The sequence below is a fragment of the Oryctolagus cuniculus genome, chromosome 12, assembly GCF_964237555.1.
Source record: "Oryctolagus cuniculus chromosome 12, mOryCun1.1, whole genome shotgun sequence".
Classification (NCBI taxonomy): domain Eukaryota; kingdom Metazoa; phylum Chordata; class Mammalia; order Lagomorpha; family Leporidae; genus Oryctolagus; species Oryctolagus cuniculus.
The window spans coordinates 78,842,763-78,864,693 of record NC_091443.1 but is presented as its reverse complement, the minus strand read 5'-3'; the positions used below and the strand labels follow the sequence as shown (position 1 = coordinate 78,864,693).

Genomic DNA, 21,931 nt, shown 5'->3' with positions numbered 1-21,931 from the left:
CTACTGAAGATACTTTGTATGTGGATTGTATGTGTATATAAGTTTTAATCCATTCATTCATGGAAGACACTTGGGTTGCTTCTACCTTTTGCCTGTTATGAATAATGCTGCTATGAATATGGGTAAACACATACCTGTTCGAGTCCCTACTTTAATTCTTGGTAATTATCTGGAACTGGAACAGCTGGATTTTTTGGTAATTTTATTGTTAATGTTTTGAGGTGTCACCCTACTGTTTTCCTGTAGCATTTTACATCCCTACTAGCAGCAGGGATTCCATTTTCTCTGCATTCTTACCAGCACTTGTTGTTTTCTATCTTTCCATTTTATCTTGTTTTTAAATTTTATTTATTTGACAGGTAGAGTTATAGACAGTGAGAGAGAAAGACAGAAAGAAGAGTCTTCCTTCTGTTGGTTCACTCCCCAAATGGCCGCCATGGCTGGCGCTGCACCGATCCAAAGCCAGGAGCCAGGTGCTTCTTCCTGGTCTCCCATGTGGGTTCAGGGGCCCAAGCTCTTGGGCCATCCTCCTCTACCCTCCCAGGCCACAGCAGAGAACCGGACTGGAAGAGGAGCAACCAGGACTAGAACCCAGCGCCCATATGGGATGCTGGCGCCGCAGGTGGAGGAATAACCAAGTGAGCCATGGTGCCAGCCCCCTTTATCTTGTTTTTAAATAGTAGTCCTACTAATAGTTATGGGGTGATATCTCTGTTTTTCACCTAAGGAAGTTTGTTAATCAAACTTGTGTCAGTAATGAGAGCAAAGGGATAAATCACAAACTGGGAGAAGATGGTTGCAGTACAACTGAAAGATTAGTATTTGAAATATATAAAGCTATCCTACAGGGTTTTTTTTTTTTTAAGATTTATTTATTATTTAGTTGAAAGAGTTACAAAGAGAGAGAAAGAGAGGCAGAGGGAGAGAGAGAGAGCCTTCCATCCTCTGGTTCACTCCCCAGATAGCTGCAACAGCCAGAGCTGCGCGAATCCAGAGCCAGGAGTTGCTTCCAGGTCTCCCATGCAGGTGCAGGGGCACAAGGACTTGGGCCATCTTCTACTTCTTTCCTAGGCCACAGCAGAGAGCTGAATAGGAAGTGGAGCAGCCTCTATCAAACCAGCACTCAAAACCAGCATATGGGATGCTGGCACTGCAGACAGTGGCTTTACCCACTATGCCACAGTGTCGGCCCCAGTCCTAGAGGTTGCTAAACAAGCAGGGCCATCTGGGGAGTGAACCAGCAGATGGAAGACCTCTCTCTCTCTCTCTCTCTCTCTCTCTCTGTCTCTCTCTTTCTCTCTCTCTCTCTGCCTCCCCTTCCCTCTCTGTGTAACTCTGACTTTCAAATAAATAAATCTTTTTTTAAAAAAGAAGCAAATAGAAATCCAAGTGAAAAGTAAAACTACACATTTCATAGAAAAGATATAAGGTCAAAAAACTACTAAAAACTTGCTCAGACTTGCTAGTTCTCAGGGAAAGGCAAATTAAAACAACTTTTCATACTGACTAGAATTGGCAAAAGTTGAAAGTCTCCTGCTGCTGCTGGCAGTTAGAACTCTCTTTCCTAAAGACTGAAGTGTTAACTCTACTTGCAGCTTCATTTTGTGTTCTCTCTCCTTTGATTCTGTAGAAAGAACATCTAATCCAGACTAGGAATTTGGAGAGATCAGAGAATTTTTTTTTTTTTGGAGTATATATTTTGGGATACCTTCCACAAGCCATAGAAAAATCTCCCTCCTTAGAAGAAGTAACTGCTTTTTGTCTCTATCATCTTACTTGATACTATTTGAAGTATTTTAGGTCTCTTTTGGTTCTAGAAGATATGGTGTTGGGTTGTTACTGTTTTTTTGTTTTTGTTTTTTTTTGGTGGTGTTTTTGTGTATCTGTATATATATGTGTTTGTGTGGTTTTTCTCTTTTTTTTTTCTCTTTTTCTTTCTTTTTTTTTGACAGGCAGAGTGGACAGAGAGAGAGAGACAGAGAGAAAGGTCTTCCTTTTGCCGTTGGTTCACCCCCCCCCAATGGCCGCCGAAACAGAAAGGGAGAGACAGATCTTCCATCCTCTCGTTCATTCCACCAAATGCCCCATCAACCAGGTCTAGATCAGGCCTAGACCAGGCCAGAGCCAGACGTCTGGAACTCCATCCAGGTCTCCCAGTGGGTGGTAGAAACCCAAGTACTGCTGCCTCCCAGACACCTTAGCAGGAAGCTGGATTGAAAGCTCTGTAAAGCAGATACTCAAACCAGCACTCCAGTAGGGCAGGCATCTAGAATGGCAGCTTAATCTGCTTTGCCAAAGTACAGGCTTCTGTGGTTTTTCTTAGTTGTTTCTATGTATGTTACTCTTCTGACTGGCTGGTTTTTTTTGTTTGTTTGTTTGACAGGCAGAGTGGACAGTGAGAGAGAGAGACACAGAGAAAGGTCTTCCTTTTTTTCTGTTGGTTCACCCTCCAATGGCTGCTGTGGCTGGCGTGCTGCTGCCGGCGCACCGCGCTAATCCGAAGCCAGGAGCCAGGTGCTTCTCCTGGTCTCCCATGGGGTGCAGGACCCCCAAGGACTTGGGCCATCCTCCACTGCCTTCCCGGGCCACAGCAGAGAGCTGGCCTGGAAGAGGGGCAACCGGGACAGAATCCGGCGCCCTGACCGGGACTAGAACCCGGTGTGCCGGCGCCGCAAGGCGGAGGATTAGCCTAGTGAGCCGCTGGCGCCGGCCAAGGCTGTTTACTTCTTTTTTTTTTTTTTTTAACTTTTATTTAATGAATATAAATTTCCAAAGTACGACTTATGGATTCCAATGGCTTCCCCCCCATAATGTCCCTCCCACCCGCAACCCTCCCCTTTCCCACTCCCTCTCCCCTTCCATTCACATCAAGATTCATTTTCGATTCTCTTTATATACAGAAGATCAGTTTAGCATACATTAAGTAAAGATTTCAACAGTTTGCTCCCACACAGAAACATAAAGTGAAAAATAATAGATGATTTTTTAAATGATGATGAAGTCAGATCAGACCAATTGTCATGTTTAATCCCAGTGAGAGTCAAGTTGGGAGTTGATAATTTCTTCTTCTTCTTTTTTTTTTTTTTTTTACAGAAGATCAGTTTAGTATACATTAAGTAAAGATTTCAACAGTTTGCACCCCCATAGAAACACAAAGTGAAATATATTGTTTGAGTACTCGTTATAGCATTAAGTCTCAATGTACAGCACATTAAGGCTGTTTACTTCTTAAAACTTTATGTTGTCAGATTCACAAAACTCTTTCCATGCCTTGCTTCAGTCATAGCTAGCAGCTTTAGAGTTAAACAAGTTTGTGATCATCACTCCCATTTGATATTTCGGTGTGCAGGAGCATAAGACTAAAATAAATTCCCCCTATATTCATAGCCATTATTACTTGAATTTGAGTATGGGGATAGATAAAGCTCTATAGACAGATCATTTGCCTTTTGTTCTTGATTTAGTCAAAAAGGTATTTCTAAAAATTTAGTCCTTAGAGTTTATATTAGAATATTGTTGGGAATTAGACCCTCAGAGCTTTAGTCCAACAATAACCTTTTTCTCAAAGCCTTCACTAATAAGTTAGCATTGATTCTCTCTGGAGTTGTAGGAGCAGCATCTTACCTGTGTTTCTGTATTAGTATATCCCAACTTGGGGTACTAGTAATTAGTTTGGGAAATGCTGCATAGGATAGCTCTTTAACCCACTCTCAAATGAATATGGCACATGGTAAAATACAAAGGCCCTCTAGGAATCCTGTATTACAATGATAGAAGAATTTAATTCTTAAGATAATTAAAATCCCATTTTAAACAAAATTAAAGTCCTATCCAATCTTGTTTAACTCAGCAATTTCTAAATTTACTGGTACATTATCTACTTCTTACATGGGTTACCTATGTACATTGGGACAGTTTTCACAAGATGCATTTCAAGAATACTGGCAATATGTCACTAAAATGTACTAAGCCTGCAGTTCTTTTTCTGTTCCATATGGTCATATGGCTGGCTTCACAACTGTCTTATGTTCTGTCATAATCCCTTACTGAGTAAGACAACTGTAAAACACTTTATTATCTTTTTTTGTGCTTCTTGATTTTGAGAAAATAGGATATTAGCTTAGTACTTGAGGGGGACAGATACTGGGATAATGATCATTTTACTCTATTACTCCTAGAAAGCAATGATTCTGTGTCTATCATGAGTAATGGTAGTCTACCTAATAGACTGGGAATTTTATATATCTTTTAGGACTAAATCCCTGTAATTTAAAAAGAACACATGGTCCCTTTTTTCTCTGCATGCTTACCTCTGAAGCGGTCATCAGACTTTTCTTTCATTCTCTAGTCCACCAAGCATGTTGTGCCATAGACCTGTCCTGCCTAATACACTAGCTCTTACACATAGGTATTGAACACTTTGATAAGTGGTCTGATTGAGATATATTAAGTATAAAATGCAAGATTTCAAAGAAAAAAGGACTTAAATATCCCAATATTTTTATTGACTATGTATTAAAATATAACTTTTTTATATTTAACAATGAATTTAATACTTGGATATATAAATACTAAAAATATCTTCTTGAAAGTAATATCTGTTTTTACTTCTTTTTAATAACACAATTATGTAATTTAGGATTACCTGTGTGTCTTGTATTATACTTCTAATGGACAATGAGAATATAGGCACTTTTCCAGTGAACTGAGAGAGTGAACCTCTTTCATTATCCAGGTTTTAATAAAGCTTTTTGGCCTAAGAACAAATAGTCTTTGATCCCATACATCATTTTGAAGTCTCCCAAGAAGGAATTACTATCAGACATTCCTTCATGTAATCACACCTTAGACACGATTAGGGAGAAAGATGGAAAATCTAGACCTTTCTAACTATATAACTAATAAAATATTTACATATTTCTATTCATAACTGTTCTACCTTTAAAATATATATACATATATTTTAAATATATATATATATTGGTATCTTCCTAAGACATCATTTGAACACTGTGGAGATTAACTTAGAGTTCTTTGCTGTCTTTTGATGGCCTTCTAGCTAATGAATTGAAGTGTGTTTAGGTCAAACTTTCCACCATTGGTTCTCTTACTGTTTTGTAGGAGACATTTCTAGTATTAACAATCAAATGGTTTTTATGTTTTTGACATTTCATAATGAGAAGAATCTTGTGATTCGTGGGTTTAAGTGGAAGACAGTAGGACATTGAATTTAGTGACTCAATTTTAGATTAGATGTTGGAGCACTGAACCCTTCACTGCCCTAATAAATTGTTGAAAAGAATAATGTATCTTGTCTCATAAGTATACCCAAAGCAGATTTCAACTACTATTTTTTTTTTTTTTTTTTTTGGACAGGCAGAGTTAGACAGTGAGAGAGAGACAGAGAGAAAGAGAAAGGTCTTCCATCCGTTGGTTCACCCCCCAAATGGCTGCCATGGCCGGCACACTGCACCGATCCAAAGCCAGGAGCCAGGTGCTTCCTCCTGGTCTCCCACGCGGGTGCAGGGCCCAAGGACTTGGGCCATCCTCCACTGCACTCCCAGGCCACAGCAGAGAGCTGGCCTGGAAGAGGGGCAACCGGGACAGAATCCGGGGTGCCGGCGCCGCAGGCAGAGGATTAGCCTAGTGAGCCACGGCACCAGCCAACTACTGTTTCTCTGCCTGTCAAAAAAAAAATTAAAAAAAAAAATTTACTTATTTAAAAGGCAGAGCAACAAAGAGAGAGGGAGAGACAGAGAAAAAAATCTTCTGTCACATAGGTCACTCCCTGAATGCCCACCACAGGCAGGGCTAGTCCAGGCCAAAACCATGAGAAAGGAACTCCATTTTGGTCTCCCATGTGGGTGGCAGAAACCCACATATTTGGGCCATCATCTGGTGTCTTACCAGGTGTATTATCAAGAAACTGGATTGGAAGTGGACCCCAGGCACTCAGAAATAGATACCAGACATAAGCTTCCCAAGCAGTAGCTTAATCCACTGTACCACTCCGCTCATCTATGACATTGTTGCCGTTCCATTTTCTTATCTGTGAATGAAAGAATTAGAGTAGATTGGCCGGCGCCGCGGCTCACTAGGCTAATCCTCCACCTAGCGGCGCCGGCACACCGGGTTCTAGTCCCGGTCGGGGCGCCGGATTCTGTCCCGGTTGCCCCTCTTCCAGGCCAGCTCTCTGCTGTGGCCAGGGAGTGCAGTGGAGGATGGCCCAAGTGCTTGGGCCCTGCACCCCATGGGAGACCAGGAAAAGCACCTGGCTCCTGGCTCCTGCCATCGGATCAGCGCGGTGCGCCGGCCGCAGCGCGCCGGCCGCGGCGGCCATTGGAAGGTGAACCAACGGCAAAGGAAGACCTTTCTCTCTGTCTCTCTCTCTCACTGTCCACTCTGCCTGTCAAAAAAAAAAAAAAAAAAAAAAAAAGAATTAGAGTAGATTGAATTTATTAAGTACTTATACAAGCTTGTTATTGTAATATGGTGTATTACACCTTAGGGGGAAAAATGTTTCATCTAAGTTACCAACATATACAAGAGCACTTCAGAAAGTTCATGGAAGATTAAATTAAAACAACAGTTCATTTTGATGCAAAAATAATTTTGAAGTCTGTGTATATGAGGAATCTTCACAAAGTTTGTAAAAAAATTTGAATTATAAAAAAAAAATTGTGCATGGCTTTTAAAAGGTTTTACCCAGATAAACTTATCTTTTAATTCTAATTTTCTATGAACTCCTTGAACTGTCCTAATGGTTGCAGAATCAAATTCTTCCTTTCAAGGACCATATATTTTTCTTGGCTATGTACACTGTGGTGTTTACTACTATATAAATTTGTTTGAAGGTTTTTTTTTTTTACTACTTTAAAATATGTATTATCTGAGCAAATGCTTACTATTATGTTAGACCACACATTTGAATCCTGTTGACTCTTTAAGCTTTCATTATCATTCTGAAAATCTGTTTACATAGCAAAAAAATCTAGAGAAGTGTATAGATTGATACAAACAGCAGCAAAAATTGTTCAAAACACTGCCTCCTCAAAACACAGAATTTTTTTTAAAGATTTATTTGAAAGTCAGAGTTACATAGAGAGAAGGAAAGGCAGAGAGAGAGAGAGAGAGAGAGAGAGAGAGGTCTTCCATCCGCTGGTTCACTCCCCAGTTGGCTGCAACTGCTGGAGCTGTGCTGATCCGATGCCAGGAGCCAGGAGTTTCTTCTGGGTCTCTCATGAAGGTGCAGGGGCCCAAGGAGTTGGGCCACCTTCTACTGCTTTACCAGGCCACAGCAGAGAGCTGGACCGGAGGTGGAGCAGCTGGGACTTGAACCAGTGCCCATATGGGATGCTGGCACCACAGGTGGCAGCTTTACCTGCTATGCCATAGCACCAGTGCCAAAAACAGATTTTTACAACTGTTTAGAGTTAATTATTTATTAATATTCTGTGGTAAAATTCAGCATTTGAAGCAACGGCAGTCATAAAATGAAAGTTGCCCATACAGAAGAAAGAAAAATAACTCATTAGAAAGTTAAAAATCAGTTTCTATACTCTGAACTTTTGTATATTAATGTACTCTTTCAGTATCACTCCTTCTCTGCTAAATAAATATTAACAGTCACCCCATAGACACTGATTATGGTGGCTAAATCTGCATTTCTTAGATTTCTGTGTGGTCTTTGTTAAATTTGTTGCATCTTTTAAATCTATCTCAGAAGGTTTTGAGGTCTCAACTAGCATCTGTGTGGTTGCTGTACTTTCCTGTAAGATTTTGTTAATATACTTCTCCCTTTTGAAACTTCCATTGTAAAAATTTGAAATATATTTGAAAAAAAAAAGAACATACAGTGAGCCTTTATATCTTTATCATTCAACTTTAATAAATACTTTTACAGCTAACTTTATATAATCCTATTTATATAATTTATATTGTATGTATATATACATATATATAATTCATATTAACAGTATTTATTTTGAAGAGACTCTGAGATATAATCATTTTATCTGTATATAAATATAGCTATATGATTAACATGCCAAAATAATAATTGCTTAATATCAGCAAGCATACAGTCAGTGCTCAAATTTCTACAAGTTTCTCTTTTTGACATTTTTATAATTTACTTGAATCAATATCTTACATTTCTGTTGGTTGACATATATCTATAGGTTCCCTTCCTGAATTTTTCTTACTTTTTTTTTTTTTTTTTTAAGAAATTGGGTCATTTGTTCTATGGAGTTTCCCACAACCTGGATTTTTGTGATTTCATCCTCATAGTGGTATTTAGCATATTCCTTTACTTCCTAAAAATCGATAAATATTTCAGCAATAATTCTTTGTAGTTTTTGGTATGTACTTCCACCAGGAGGCCAGGACATTCTAATTCTTTTTTTTTTTTTTTTTTTTTTTTTTTTTTTTGACAGGCAGAGTTAGACAGTGAGAGAGAGAGAGACAGAGAGAAAGGTCTTCCTTCGCTTGGTTCACCCCCTAAATGGCTGCTACGGCTGGCGCGCTGCGCCGATGCAAAGCCAGGAGCCAGGTGCTTCCTCCTGGTCTCCCATGCGGGTGCAGGGCCCAAGCACTGCTTTCCCAGGACACAGCAGAGAGCTGGATCGGAAGAGGAGCAGCTGGGACTCAAATTGGCACCCATATGGGATGCCAGCGCTCTAGGCCAGGGCATTAACCCACTGCGCCACAGCGCTGGCCCCGTTTTCTGTATTTTGAACCAGTTCAGCACCAGCTTGGCCATATTCACGGCCTGAATAAGAGAAAACAGAATTAGTGACCAGTTGCACATCAATAGTATTTTACCTCCAGCTCTCTAGAATTCTGGAAAGCCCGCCTTTCTGCAGGCTCTACTCCATGAATCTGTTTTAATACTCTTTGACTTGTATGGTTCTGATACTTAGTTTGCACCCAGGACAATAATCTAAATACTCTCGCCCACAGTCTCATTCCTACTTTGCCTCTTTTTCTCTCCCTTCTCTTCTCTCCATCCCTCCTTTTGTTAAATACATATTTATAATTGCCCAGTGTGTATCATACAAAGTGCTGGCTCAGCATACAAGTTAACAAGACTCAGGGCTTATCTGTAAGACAAAGGGTAGAGTACCGGTACCTATAGCTATTTACATGAAAAAAAAAAAAACACAAAAATTCAGGAAAATTCAACCTCTAGATGTGAAAAGAAAACTTTGAGTAAAAAGTGTATTTATGACAATAAGGAACATAAACGAGGTATTGGGGGCGGGTAAAGCTTCTGTCTGCAGTGCCGGCATCCCATATGGATGCCAGTTCACGTCCCGACTGCTCCACTTCCAATCTAGCTCTCTGCTGTGGCCTGAGAAAACTTTAAAAGATGGCCCAACTCCTTGGGCCCCTGCACCCACATGGGAGACTCGGAGGAAGCTCCTGGCTCCTGGCTTCTGATCAATGCAGATCCAGCCATTGCGGCCAATTGGGGAGTGAACCAGTGGATGGAAGTCCTCTCTCTCTCTCTAACTCTCTCTCTCTCTTTCCTTGCCTCTCCTCTCTCTCTCTGGGTAGCTAACTTTCAATAAATAAATCTTTTTTAAAAAAGATATTGAAAGTACTTCTTGTGAGGAAAAAAATTGTCATTCACTGCATAACAACATTTTAGCCAGTGATGGACTGCATAAGATGGTCTCACAAGATGATAATGGAGCTGAAAAATTCCTCTCCTAAGTGGTATAACCATGCTAGTATCTTACCATAATGCATTATTCACATGTTTGGGATGATGCTGGTCTAAACCTAGTCCACTGCCAGTGTACACATGCAATTATGTATAGCAATACAGTTATGTATGATAGGTAGAACTTTACAATAGATGTCTTGGCTACTGGTTCATGTGTTTCCCATTCTTGTTACTGTCACTTTAGAGTGTACCCTTCTGCTTATATAAAAAGGTATACAGTACTCCATGTTACTCCAACAGCAGCCTCATACATCTTGTTTTGATTGAGTCTCTTGATTTTATTAAGAGGCCATGGAAGTGATTAGCCTATACCATCTATGTTTGTGTTGATCACATTCTTTGATGTTCACACAATGATGAAATCACTGAATGACACATTTGTTGAGAAACACTTTCATTAAGCATTCCATGGCTATATTAATAAATTGGATTAAATTAAAATAAAAGCTTTTTGTGCAATAATAAACACCATGAGAAAGAACAAACTGCAGATAAGGAGAAGTTATTTGTAACTCAAATAATTGCCAACAGTTTAATAACTAAAGTATGAAAAGGACCCCTGTAAGTAAATAAAATCATGATAAACAAGGCAAACAACCAAGAAAAATAAAGGGGAAAGGATATGAGTAAGCAATTCATAGTATACATGTAAAGATTCTCAACCTTACTAAATGAATATTAAAACAACAAAATATTTTACACCTGTCAGATTGTCAGAAAGTCTGTAACTGGCAGATTTTGCAGAGGGTAGAAATAATCATTCTCATACAAAATTGGTGGACTGTAAATTGACTAAAGCTACCTTGGAGGACAATATGACAATAATTAGAATGTTGAAGGTCAGCATACTCTGGCATATGTCTGTATTTCTGTCTCTGTGTCAGAAAAATTCATGCACTGTGTATAGCCAGATGTATGTGTCAGTTGTTTCTTGAAGTATTATGTGGTACGCTGTAGAGGTGAAAATACTAAAAGAGTCCATCTGTCAATGAGTAAGTAAAAGTACTATGTTCAAACAGTGGAGTATAAGTATGTTAGTTTGCTAGGGCTACTATAGTATCTGTGTCCAAATTTCCCCTTTTTATAAGGAAACAAGTCATATTGGATTAGAGCCTACCATAATGATTACATTTTAGGATGTTTTATACTTCTATAAAGATGCTATCACCAAATAAAGTCACAATCTCAGGTACTGAGTTAAGACTTCAACCTAAGAATTGGGGAGGTAAGGGAAGGGATACACAGTTTAGTTCATATTACTAAAAACATTAAATTTAAACAATATTAAATATTTAAAAATATTAAAAAAGCTGAAGAGGCTGGCATTACAACATTGGCATTCCATGTCAGTGTGAAGGTTCAAGTTATAGTTAATCAGCTTCTGATCTAGCTTCCTGCTGGTGCACCTGGGAAGGTAACAGAAGATGACCCAAATATTTGGGCTTCTGCTGCCCGTTTGGGAGAACAGGGTGGAATTCTTGGCTCCTGGCTTCGGCTTTGCCCAGCCCTGGTTGTTGCAGCCATTTTGGGAGTCAACCTGTGGATGGAAAATGTCTCTCTCTATCTCCCTGCCCTTCCACCTCCCTTCCCTTTCGTTCTCCGTCTCTCTCTCCCTGTCACTCTTCTCCCTTTACTTCTTATAGCTCTTTCAAATGAATAAATTTTTTAATCAACATTATTAAATTTTATTAACAAAACTCTGTACATTTTCTCTTAATACACGTGAAATACAATTAGGTAAAATAACATAGTCAAAGTTTACCATTTATACAAGTTTTTTTGTTTGTTTGTTTGTTTGTTTTTGACAGGTAGAGTGGACAGTGAGAGAGCCAGACAGAGAGAAAGGTCTTCCTTTGCCGTTGGTTCACCCTCCAATGGCCCCCACGGCCAGCGCACCACACTGATCCGATGGCAGGATCCTGGTCTCCCATGGGTTCATTTATACAAGTTTTTACAGAATAACAGCCATTGGTTAAATAAGCAAAATAAACCACATGGTTTTTAAAATTATTTACAAAAGATTTGACTTTCTTTAAAATTCCCCAGAACATATAAAAATAAATTAAAACTGGAATACATAAATTTGGGACATGCTCAAGCTGACTTGCCCCAAATGGTAGAGTTAGAAACATACCAGGGGATTCCAATTCAATCCCATCAAGGTGGCATGTACCAATGCCATCTCACTATTCCAAGTGATCAATTTCAGTTCACAATTGATGATAATGAAAGGACTAAGAGTCAAAGGGAGCACATAAACAAGTCTAGTACCTGCTAACACTAACCGATAGAATACATAAAGGGGAGAGTGATCCAACATGGGAAGTGAGATACTCAGCAGACTCATAGAATGGCAGATGTCCTAAATAGCACTCTGGCCTCAGAATCAGCCCTAAAGGCATTCCGATCTGGCTGAAAAGCCCATGACAGTATTTCAGGCATGGAAAGCCAAGACACTCTGGCAAAAGATCTCTGTGAGTGAGATCCCAGTGGAAAGAACAGGTCTTCAAAGAAGGAGGTACCTTTCTCTGAAGGGAAGAGAGAACCTCCACTTTGACTATGACCTTGTCTAAACAAGATAAGAGTCAGAGAACTCAGAGGGCTTCCATAGCCTTGGAAACTCATGACTGGAGCATAGGGAGATTACTGATGCCATAGACAGGAGTGTCAATTGGTAAAGTCAACAACAGGAGTCACTGTGCACTTACTCCTCATGTAGGATCTCTGTCCTTAATGTGCTGTGCATTGAGATTTAATGCTATAACGAGTACTCAAACAATATATTTCACTTTGTGTTTCTATGGGGGTGCAAACTGTTGAAATCTTTACTTAATGCATACTAAACTGATCCTCTGTAAAAAAAAAAAAAAAAAAAAAGAAATTATCAACTCCCAACTTGACTCTCACTGGGATTAAACATGACAATAGGTCTGATCTGATTTCATCATCATTTAAAAAAATCATCTATTATTTTTCACTTTATGTTTCTGTGTGGGAGCAAACTGTTGAAATCCTTACTTAATGTATACTAAACTGATCTTCTGTATATAAAGAGAATCGAAAATGAATCTTGATGTGAATGGAAGGGGAGAGGGAGTGGGAAAGGGGAGGGTTGTGGGTGGGAGGGACGGTATTGGGGGGAAGCCATTGTAATCCATAAGTCGTACTTTGGAAATTTATATTCATTGAATAAAAGTTAAAAAAAAACTGGAATACATAAAAATAGATAAATTTCTAATGCCTGTCAGTAAAAAACATTTAATAGAGGGACAGGGACATATACACCATAACTTCATGCCTATAAAGTAAATTAAACTGCAGTATATTGTTTATGGATATATATGACATTTGTAATAAAAATATACATTTATATGGGAATGATAAACAAGTACTGCATGTGACCACCACTGAGAAAGAACTGATGGCATGACATTGGTTAGTGTCCAGCAAGGGACCTTTTTAGTTTTATCTGTAAAGTTTTTTTCTTAAAGGACAAAAGAAAAGGGAAAACATTAAGATTTTTTCAAATGGTTGACAAGTCTATGAGTGTTACATTATTCCGTTATTCTTTGTAACTTTCCTATATATTTGGAACTTGGTAATATTAAAAAAAAAACAAAGAAAATATTAAATCAGTGAATGAAATAACACCATTAAGAAACTGAAACTTCAGTTTTATTAATGTCATTAATTAAATTGTAGGCAACAGTTACCTGGTGATTAAAGTTCATTCTTCTGATTGCAATTAGTTTTTTTTTTTTCGGTACAATAAAATAGGGGTTACAAAAAATTAAACTTTTATAACATACTGTGTCAGAAGCAAGGAGTTCACTTTCTGTGCCTAAAGAAGTTTGGGCTTTTAAAAGTAACTCATGTATAGAACTATGTGTTGTATCTGTTAAGGAACTTAAAATACCTGACTCAGTAAGCAGCATGTGAGCTGATTTTGTTTCCTGCAGTCTAGAGCAGTGGCTCCCAACCAGCAACACAGGAAATGTGCGGAGGCAGTTTTGGTTGCCAATGTCTAGGAAGCACTGCTGGCATTTGGTGAACACCATCAAGTGATGCCAAACATCCTGTAATGCATAGGACAAACCTGTAAAGAAAACAAGAGTACTGTCTAAAGTGTTGGTGCCTTATTGAGAAACACTGGTAGGTTAATTTGCGTTCAAAGTACAGTCATGCATCACTTAATAACCAGGACATGTTTTGGGAAATGTGTCAGGTGATTTAGTCATTGTAGGAATATCAACACAGTGTCCTTAGACAAAACAAGTGATATAACTTTACAGGACCACCCTTGTGCATGCAGTTTGCTGTTGACCAAACTGTCGTTATGTGGTATATAGTTACAGATTCCCCAAAAGTTCATAAATATAGCCAAGAATTGTGAACAGTAAGTATTCTAGAGGAGTTCAGGTTATAAAAAAGAAACAGATTTGGTACTTTGAATTTTTTTGTTGTTGTTCTCTTTGGGCAGTAGCAGTATCCAAATGGGATTTTCCTTAGTTTTATGACCCTAATGATCCAGTTTTTTTTTTTTTTAACTGAAGTAGGATTTATGTAAGATAGTAAATTAACTACTGAAAGTGTACTGTTTGGCATTTGATATATTTAGTGTTGTGGAACCATCACCTGTGTCTAGTTCTAAAACATTTTTATCATCTTAGAAGGAAAACACACATGCACTAAGCAGGCATTCCCCATTTTTCCTCCCCCCAAGTCCCTGCTTTGTATATAGTCTGCTTTATATCTAGCATGTAGCTATTTTGTATATTTCATAAGTATGGAATCATGTATGTGACTTTTCATTTCTGGCTGCTTAGCATATTTTTTAAATAAATACATTCTTGTGAATAATGCTGCTATGAACATTTATATGCAAGTTTTTGTGCATATATACCTAAGAGTAGAATTGTTGAATTGTTGAATCATGGTAATGCTGTTTCTACCTTTTTAAGGAAATGCCAAACTTTCTTCCAGAGCAGCTATGCAAGTTGAACATCCCTAACCCACAAATATGAAACTCAAAATGCTCTAGAATCTAAATTTTTTTAATGACGATACTCAAAATGTTTCAAATTTCAGAGCTTTTAAGATTTCAGATTTTAAGAGTATGAATTAACAACTGGTAAAGCCAATACAAATTTTGCAGCATCCAACAAAACTACAAAATCTGAAACACTTCTGTTTTCATGTGCTTCAGATAAGGTGTACTCAACTAGTACTTCACGTTCCTTGTGAGCAAGTATAAGATAAAAACATGTTTTACTGTAATGGGCTGTGAGCTCAGTCACAGATCCCTACAAAAGGGATCTAATGTCAGTGTATGTTTCAGGAATTGATTATTTCATAGGAGTGAAGGCTAAGCATTTGTTTAATTTGTCCTGGCAAGGCTACATTGTAAGAGCTTCTTAAAGTTGGTATACTTCAGACTTTGCTTGGGTGAGATCTAGCAGAAGAAATTTTAATCAAATATATAGGAAGTCACTCTGACTTCAGACTTGAGTACTCCAAATAAATGTAAAAACAGTATTGAATTTCAGGATGGAGGCCATGCTTGGTGTTGGAAGGGACAGTGGGAACCTCTTACAATGGTATAATCTGAGATACAAAATAGATTATAAACAATTTGTTGAAACTGGGGAAACAGATTCTGAAATGTTTCTAGCAAGCAAGGTATCAAAATGCTCTTTCAGACATTATTAATAATGTATTCTTTGGTTCATGACTGATTTATATATGGTATCATGGTAAAGTGTAAAGAAAAGGGAGACATGTGATTTTAAGTATTTGCATGAAATAAAGTAGGCTTAGGCTAAGTTTTTTATTTTTAAACACATGTTTCTTAAAATTTACTGTCTCCTCTGTGCTGCCCTGCTAAGTAAGAAAGCTTTACCCAGTTTCACTCTTTAGTTTCAGTTAGAACAAAATTTGTTTCTCAAGTATCTTTCTTGCTTAACTTTTTATGTGCTCTGCTTGCTGGTGTTTACCTTCCTCCCCCTTTGCTTTCCCCTTGCTCTAAGATTAAGATTTACTTCGTGAAATTCTGGTAATCTGACTTGCTATGCAAAATTTAACTTGAAAGATTGAGGAGATGAGTAGTTTGCATGCTCCATGAACACAGTAAACACCACAGCAAAATTATGATGCTTAATGATTTGTTGTTGATTGTGTCTTATATCAGAATGCCAGTTTGATACTGTTAACATTTTTATGAACTTTTTAAAAATCAATAAAACTGGGGCATGCGTTGTAGCACAATGTGTTAAGCCGTCACCTGGGATGCCACGTCCCGTATTGGAGTGTCAGTTCCCATTCAGGCTCCTCTGCTTCTAATTCAGCTTCCTGTTAATGCATCCTGGGAGGCGGGACATGATGGCTCAAGAACTTGAGTCCTTGTCACCCATGTGGGAGACAAGGTGGAATTCTTGCAGGCATTTTGGAGTGAACCGTGGATGGGAGATCTCCCTCTCTATATGTCTCCTTGCCTGTCAAATAAATAAATAAATAAACATTTATTATTTATTTATTTTTTTTTTTTTTTTGACAGGCAGAGTGGACAGTGAGAGAGACAGAGAGAAAGGTCTTCCTTTGCCGTTGGTTCACCCTCCAATGGCCGCCGCGGCCGGCGCGCTGCGGCCAGCGCACCGCGCTGATCCGATGGCAGGAGCCAGGAGCCAGGTGCTTTTCCTGGTCTCCCATGGGGTGCAGGGCCCAAGCACCTGGGCCATCCTCCACTGCACTCCCTGGCCACAGCAGAGGGCTGGCCTGGAAGAGGGGCAACCGGGACAGAATCCGGCGCCCCGACCGGGACTAGAACCCGGTGTGCCGGCGCCGCTAGGCGGAGGATTAGCCTAGTGAGCCGCGGCGCCGGCCAAATAAACATTTTTATAATAAATCAGTAAAACCAAAATTTTAATGCATTTTCACTATAATCAATTATGAACAATTTAGAAAGCATAAAATAATTAGAAATATATTAACATCATTTGGACAGTAATTATTTGCAGATACAATTAGTAAAGTTGTAGTCAGAAATAATAATGAAGAACATTTAAATTATGAAATATTAAAAAGCCAAATTGCTATCTTTTAAATTGCAAGCTCAAATATACATCAATGAATCATTATTGAATGGTAAACTACTTTTGTGCATATTTTGACAACTGCTAGAAAAATTTTCTTAACCTTAACTAGTTGCAGAAATGATTTTTTTTTTTTTACAGGCAGAGTGGACAGTGAGAGAGAGAGAAAGGTCTTCCTTTGCCATTGGTTCACCTTCCAATGGCCGCCGCGGCCGGCGCGCTGCGGCCGGCGCACCGCGCTGATCCGATGGCAGGAGCCAGGAGCCAGGTGCTTTTCCTGGTCTCCCATGGGGTGCAGGGCCCAAGCACCTGAGCCATCCTCCACTGCACTCCCTGGCCACAGCAGAGAGCTGGCCTGGAAGAGGGGCAACCGGGACAGAATCCGGTGCCCCGACCGGGACTAGAACCCGGTGTGCCGGCGCCGCTAGGCGGAGGATTAGCCTAATGAGCCGCGGCGCCGGCCTTGCAGAAATTATTTAAAAAAAAAGAGAGTTAATCTAACTATATTCCTCTGAGATCAATTCCACTTCTTGCTTGATAATTTTTTTTTAAGATTTTTTTTCTTTATTTATTTGAAAGTCAGAGTTACGCACAGAGAAGGAGAGGCAGAGAGAGACAGAGAAGTCTTCTATCCGCTGGTTCACTCCCCAGGTGGCTGCAACGGCCGGAGCTGTGCCGATCCGAAGCCAGGAGCAGGAGCTTCTTTTGAGTCTCCCACACAGGTACAGGAGCCCAAGGACTTGAGCCATCTTCCACTGCTTTCCCAAGACATAGCAGAGAGCTGGATTGGAAGTGGAGCAGCTGGGACTCGAACTAGTGCCCATATGTGATGTGGCACTGCAGGCGGTGGTTTTACCCACTATGCCACAGCGCTGGCCTCCTTGTTTGGTAATTTAGTGAATTTTAAAAATCAATTGATTTAAATTTTCATGTCTTTCATTTTTTATTTGTAATCAAAGTTTTCGTTTCTTTTAATTAATTAGTGAAAATGTTTTACAGTTCTTGCTGAGAAAAAACAGAGTTTTCAACCACTACCTCTTTGCCTGCCAAATAGAGTCAGGTGGAATAAATACCTCCTACTTTTGCTCCTTCATCTCCTTGCAGTGGCACCTATTGGCCTGCTGGCAAAGAAAGGAAGGGAACCCTACTCATGCATGCAGAAGGCCAGCTTCGTGGGTAGAGGGTAGAGAGTGGGTTTGGAAGGACAAACAGAAAATATCCAGCCCAATCATTTCAATTTTTCTAAAATCTCTCTTTCTGACTCTGAATGTTCTTTTAAAATACATTTACATGGTGTTTAGTTTTTATTTCTTAAATGCATTGTCTTCTCTTTGTGAAGATTACAAGGTTTTTTTGTTTGTTTGTTTTTGTTTTGTTTTTTCTTCTTGAATGGTCTTACTTCTTACTACTAGGGTTTTCACCCTCTTTTTTAAAGGGAGTTCATTCTTTCATATTAGAGATTCTTCCCTATTAAGAACCACTTTAAAAACAATCACGTGTATGGAAAGGAGTGGGCAGGAAGGAAACCGTCTGGAGAGTTCTGAAGCTGGAAGCAGCCATCAGAGTTGCCCCAAGTTGGGGCCAGGGCCTGCCTGACCTTTATACCTCTGTGTTGTCTGTCCCCTAGGACAAAGTGTGTCCACAGGACTGAAATTTTCTTCACTGTAGGCAATCACCATATTGATAGGAGTCAGACACTGAGAGCTTTCTGCTACACACACTCCCAGCATCTGGGACAGAGTCTTATTTCTTGCAAGAGAAATGGGACAGCACATTTCAATCTCCATGCATGCTCCTTCCCAGTCAGCCAGCTCCTTGTCCTGTTGAGAAACTACTTCTAATAATTTTTCTTTCACTATATAGATTTTTCCTTTTGTAGAACTTCATAAAAATGGAGTCCCACAAAACTTTTCTGAGTGGTTTATCTCAGTGTAATATCCATTAGATTTATCCATGCTCTTCCATATGTCAGAAGTTTGTACCTTTTTATGCTGAATACTGTTTCTTTGTGTGACTGTGCCACCAAGTGTTTATCCATTTTTATGTTGATGCTAGTTGGATTGATAGCACTTTTGACCTATTACGAATAAAGATGCTTTGAACATTGTTATTCCTGTGTGTTTGCTTTGTGGAAATACAGTTTTGTTTTTCTTGGATAGATTTATGTTTAGCTAAGCTTCTCCATGGTGGTTTTACCTTTCACACTGCTATGAATCCTTGCCAACATTTGGTGTTTTCAGTGTTTTTAATTTTAGCCATTTTATTGATATACTGAATAGTGTATCATTAGGATTTCATTTTGCATTTCTTTGGTGACTGATGATGTTGAATATGATTTCATGTATTTATTGGACTTTTGTGTATCCTTTCTTTGTGAAGTATCTTTACTTTATTTACTGAGTTACCTATCTTTACTGTTGAGTTGTAAAAGTCCTTTAATTTGGGATAAGCCTCTTGTTAGATATGTTTTACAAAGATTTTCTTTCAGTTAGTGGCTTATTTTCTTCACTTGATGTCTTTAAGCAGATAGGAGATGCTTTTCATTTTGATGAAATCTGATTTAATTTTAAATATTTATTTATTTAATTATTAGTTGCAAAATAGAGAGAGGAAGAGAGAGAAATCTTCTGTCTGCTGATTCCCTCCCCATATGGCCACAACAACTGGGACTAGGCCAGACTGAAGCCAGGAGCCAGGAATCCATCTGGGTCTCCCACATAGGTACCAGGGACTCAAGTACTTGAGCCATCATCTGTCACTTCCAGGCACATTACCAGGGAGCTGGGTTGAAAGCAGAATAGATGAGACTTGAACCAGCAGCACTCTGTTACGAGTAGCAGACATCACAGGCAGCAGCTTAACATACTGTGCCACAATGCCTGCCCGTAACTTCCTGCCCCTAGTTTGTTTATTTTTAAAAAAATGACTATTGCTTCTCTATCCTTAGAAATCTTTGTTGGCTCTCAAGTCATATATTCCTGTATAATTTCCTACAGATAACTTGATAGTTTAAAGTTTTACAGTTATGATCCAGATCAAATTCTTCTACAGGATGAGGTATGTTTATTTGTTTACAGATTTATCCACTTAGTCCATCAGCTTCTGTTGAAAGAATTTTCCTTTCTCCTTTGAATTGCTTTGGCTCCTCTGTTGCAAATCACTTGACAGTTGTCATTCATATCACTTCGTCACTGTATGTAATATTACTTTGCTTTGGGTGCTTTCATGATGTGCTTCTTTGTGTTTTCATCCTTTTGACTATGATATGTTTGTGTGTGTTTTCTTTTTATAACTGTCCTTCTTGGAGTTTGCTGAGCTTCACTGATCTCTGTATTTCATGAAAATTGGGGAACTTAGGCCATTTATTAAATATTTTTCTGTCTCATTTTTTTCTCTATTGCTCATAATGAGACTACTTCATATTGTACTACACATTTCTGAGGCTTTGTTTATTTTAAAAAGGTTTTTTTCCTTTTAGACTCAATAAACTTACTCATTTTCTAGTTCAGTGGCCCCTTTCCTCCATATTTTCTCCTGTTTTAAGGTCATCCAATGAATTTCTCAGTTCAGATATCTTTTAAATTCTATATTTTACATTTGGTTCTTTTCCATGGGTTCCATTTATCAGCTAAGATTCCCTCATGTGTACATTTATTATGATCATTCTACCTTTTCTACCAATACTGACATCTCCATCGTTCAGGGTTTGGTTTCTGTGATCTACCTTTTCTTATGATTCTAGGTCTTTTTTATCCTGTTTCTTTACTCTAGTAAATTTTATTTGTATAATAGGTGTTGTGGGTAATAAACGTTGTAGACTTTGGATTCTGTTGTCTTTTTGTGGTGAGTGTTGAATTTTTTACCTTACTAGACATCTAATTCAGTGTGGCTAGATTCAAACTCCAGCTTTTATCCCTTTTGTGACAGGTAGCAGCAAAAATCTTATCTGAGAGCTTTCCCCCTTCTAGCTTTTTTTGGGGGGGGTGGGGAGGCTGGGAACCATGGAGGCATTCCCCAACAAGGATCATCCAAATATTTGGGCATAGTTTATACAGAAATTTTGCAGTACCTTCTTTTCTGGGATTTCATTGTTTCCTTTCCAGCTGCCCTGACAACCCAAAACTTTGTTCTCCTTCAGCTGGCAAGACCATAGTTCTAGTTGATTGTTGCCATTTAGTTTGGTAAGTAGCACTCCTAGGTGACAGCCTTATAAAAATTTTGCTCAGTGCAGTTCCTTCATTTAACAATGATTTCCATCTAGTTATTGCTTGCTTTTGGTCAATCTCTTTTGCCTTTTTTTTTTTTTTTTTTTTTTTTGTCTAGAGTATATAATTGTTATGTGTGGCAGGGTCACCTCAACATCTGCATCAGAATATCAGAGTATAGTTTTATTCAAAGAAATCAAAACATTCGGGGAATATTTTAGGGAATTCCATCAAATGTAATTTTATAAATATGCTTTTGCAACAAAATGGATGCAATTGGAGACCATGATGTTTAGTGAAATAAACCAGTCCTAAAAAGACAAATGTGTTTTCCCTGATTCGTGGCAACTAATTCACAGAGTACAAAAAAAAATGTAATATATGAATGAAATTGGCATTTTGAGATTTGATTATTGTTTATAGCCCTTATCTATATACTTGAAGAACGGGTGTTTTTCTCTTACTACTTCTTTATTTAGTGGAGGATTAAGCTTGTGATTATAAAGTAAATTCAAAGTATGTCACTGTAACAATTAAAAGGAAAATAAGAAAGAAAGGATAAGGAAGGTGGTGGGATGCTAGGGTGAGAAGTATAATTATGCTCTTAACAACGTGTATATTTTAAATACATGAAATTTGTTCCCTTTATATAAAGTTTTAAAAAGAAAATAAATAAATAAAAATTTGAAGACTCATTAAAATGCTTTTATGGCAATAAAAAGGTGGTTTAGTGATATTAATATGAGACAAAATAGAGTTTAAGGCAAATGACATTACTGAAGATAAAGGACTGTAGATCATGATTTTTAAAAAAACCACTCTAGAAGAAAATATAAAACTCATAGCCCTACATAAACCCAGCAACATAATCTTGACATGAAAGCAGTAATTAACAATGCAAAAAGAAA

The 21,931-nt window shown here is 38.5% G+C and overlaps 1 protein-coding gene and 1 pseudogene across 5 annotated transcripts in view; both read left to right on the top strand.

Annotated features, from left to right (window-relative positions):
- Positions 1–21,931, top strand: part of RFX7 (regulatory factor X7) — a 148,899-nt gene that overhangs the window by 44,432 nt on the left and 82,536 nt on the right. The gene's annotated exons all lie outside the window — the stretch shown is intronic.
- LOC138844689 (nucleolysin TIAR pseudogene) overlaps positions 1–21,931 on the top strand; it is a 64,669-nt pseudogene extending 42,738 nt beyond the window's left edge.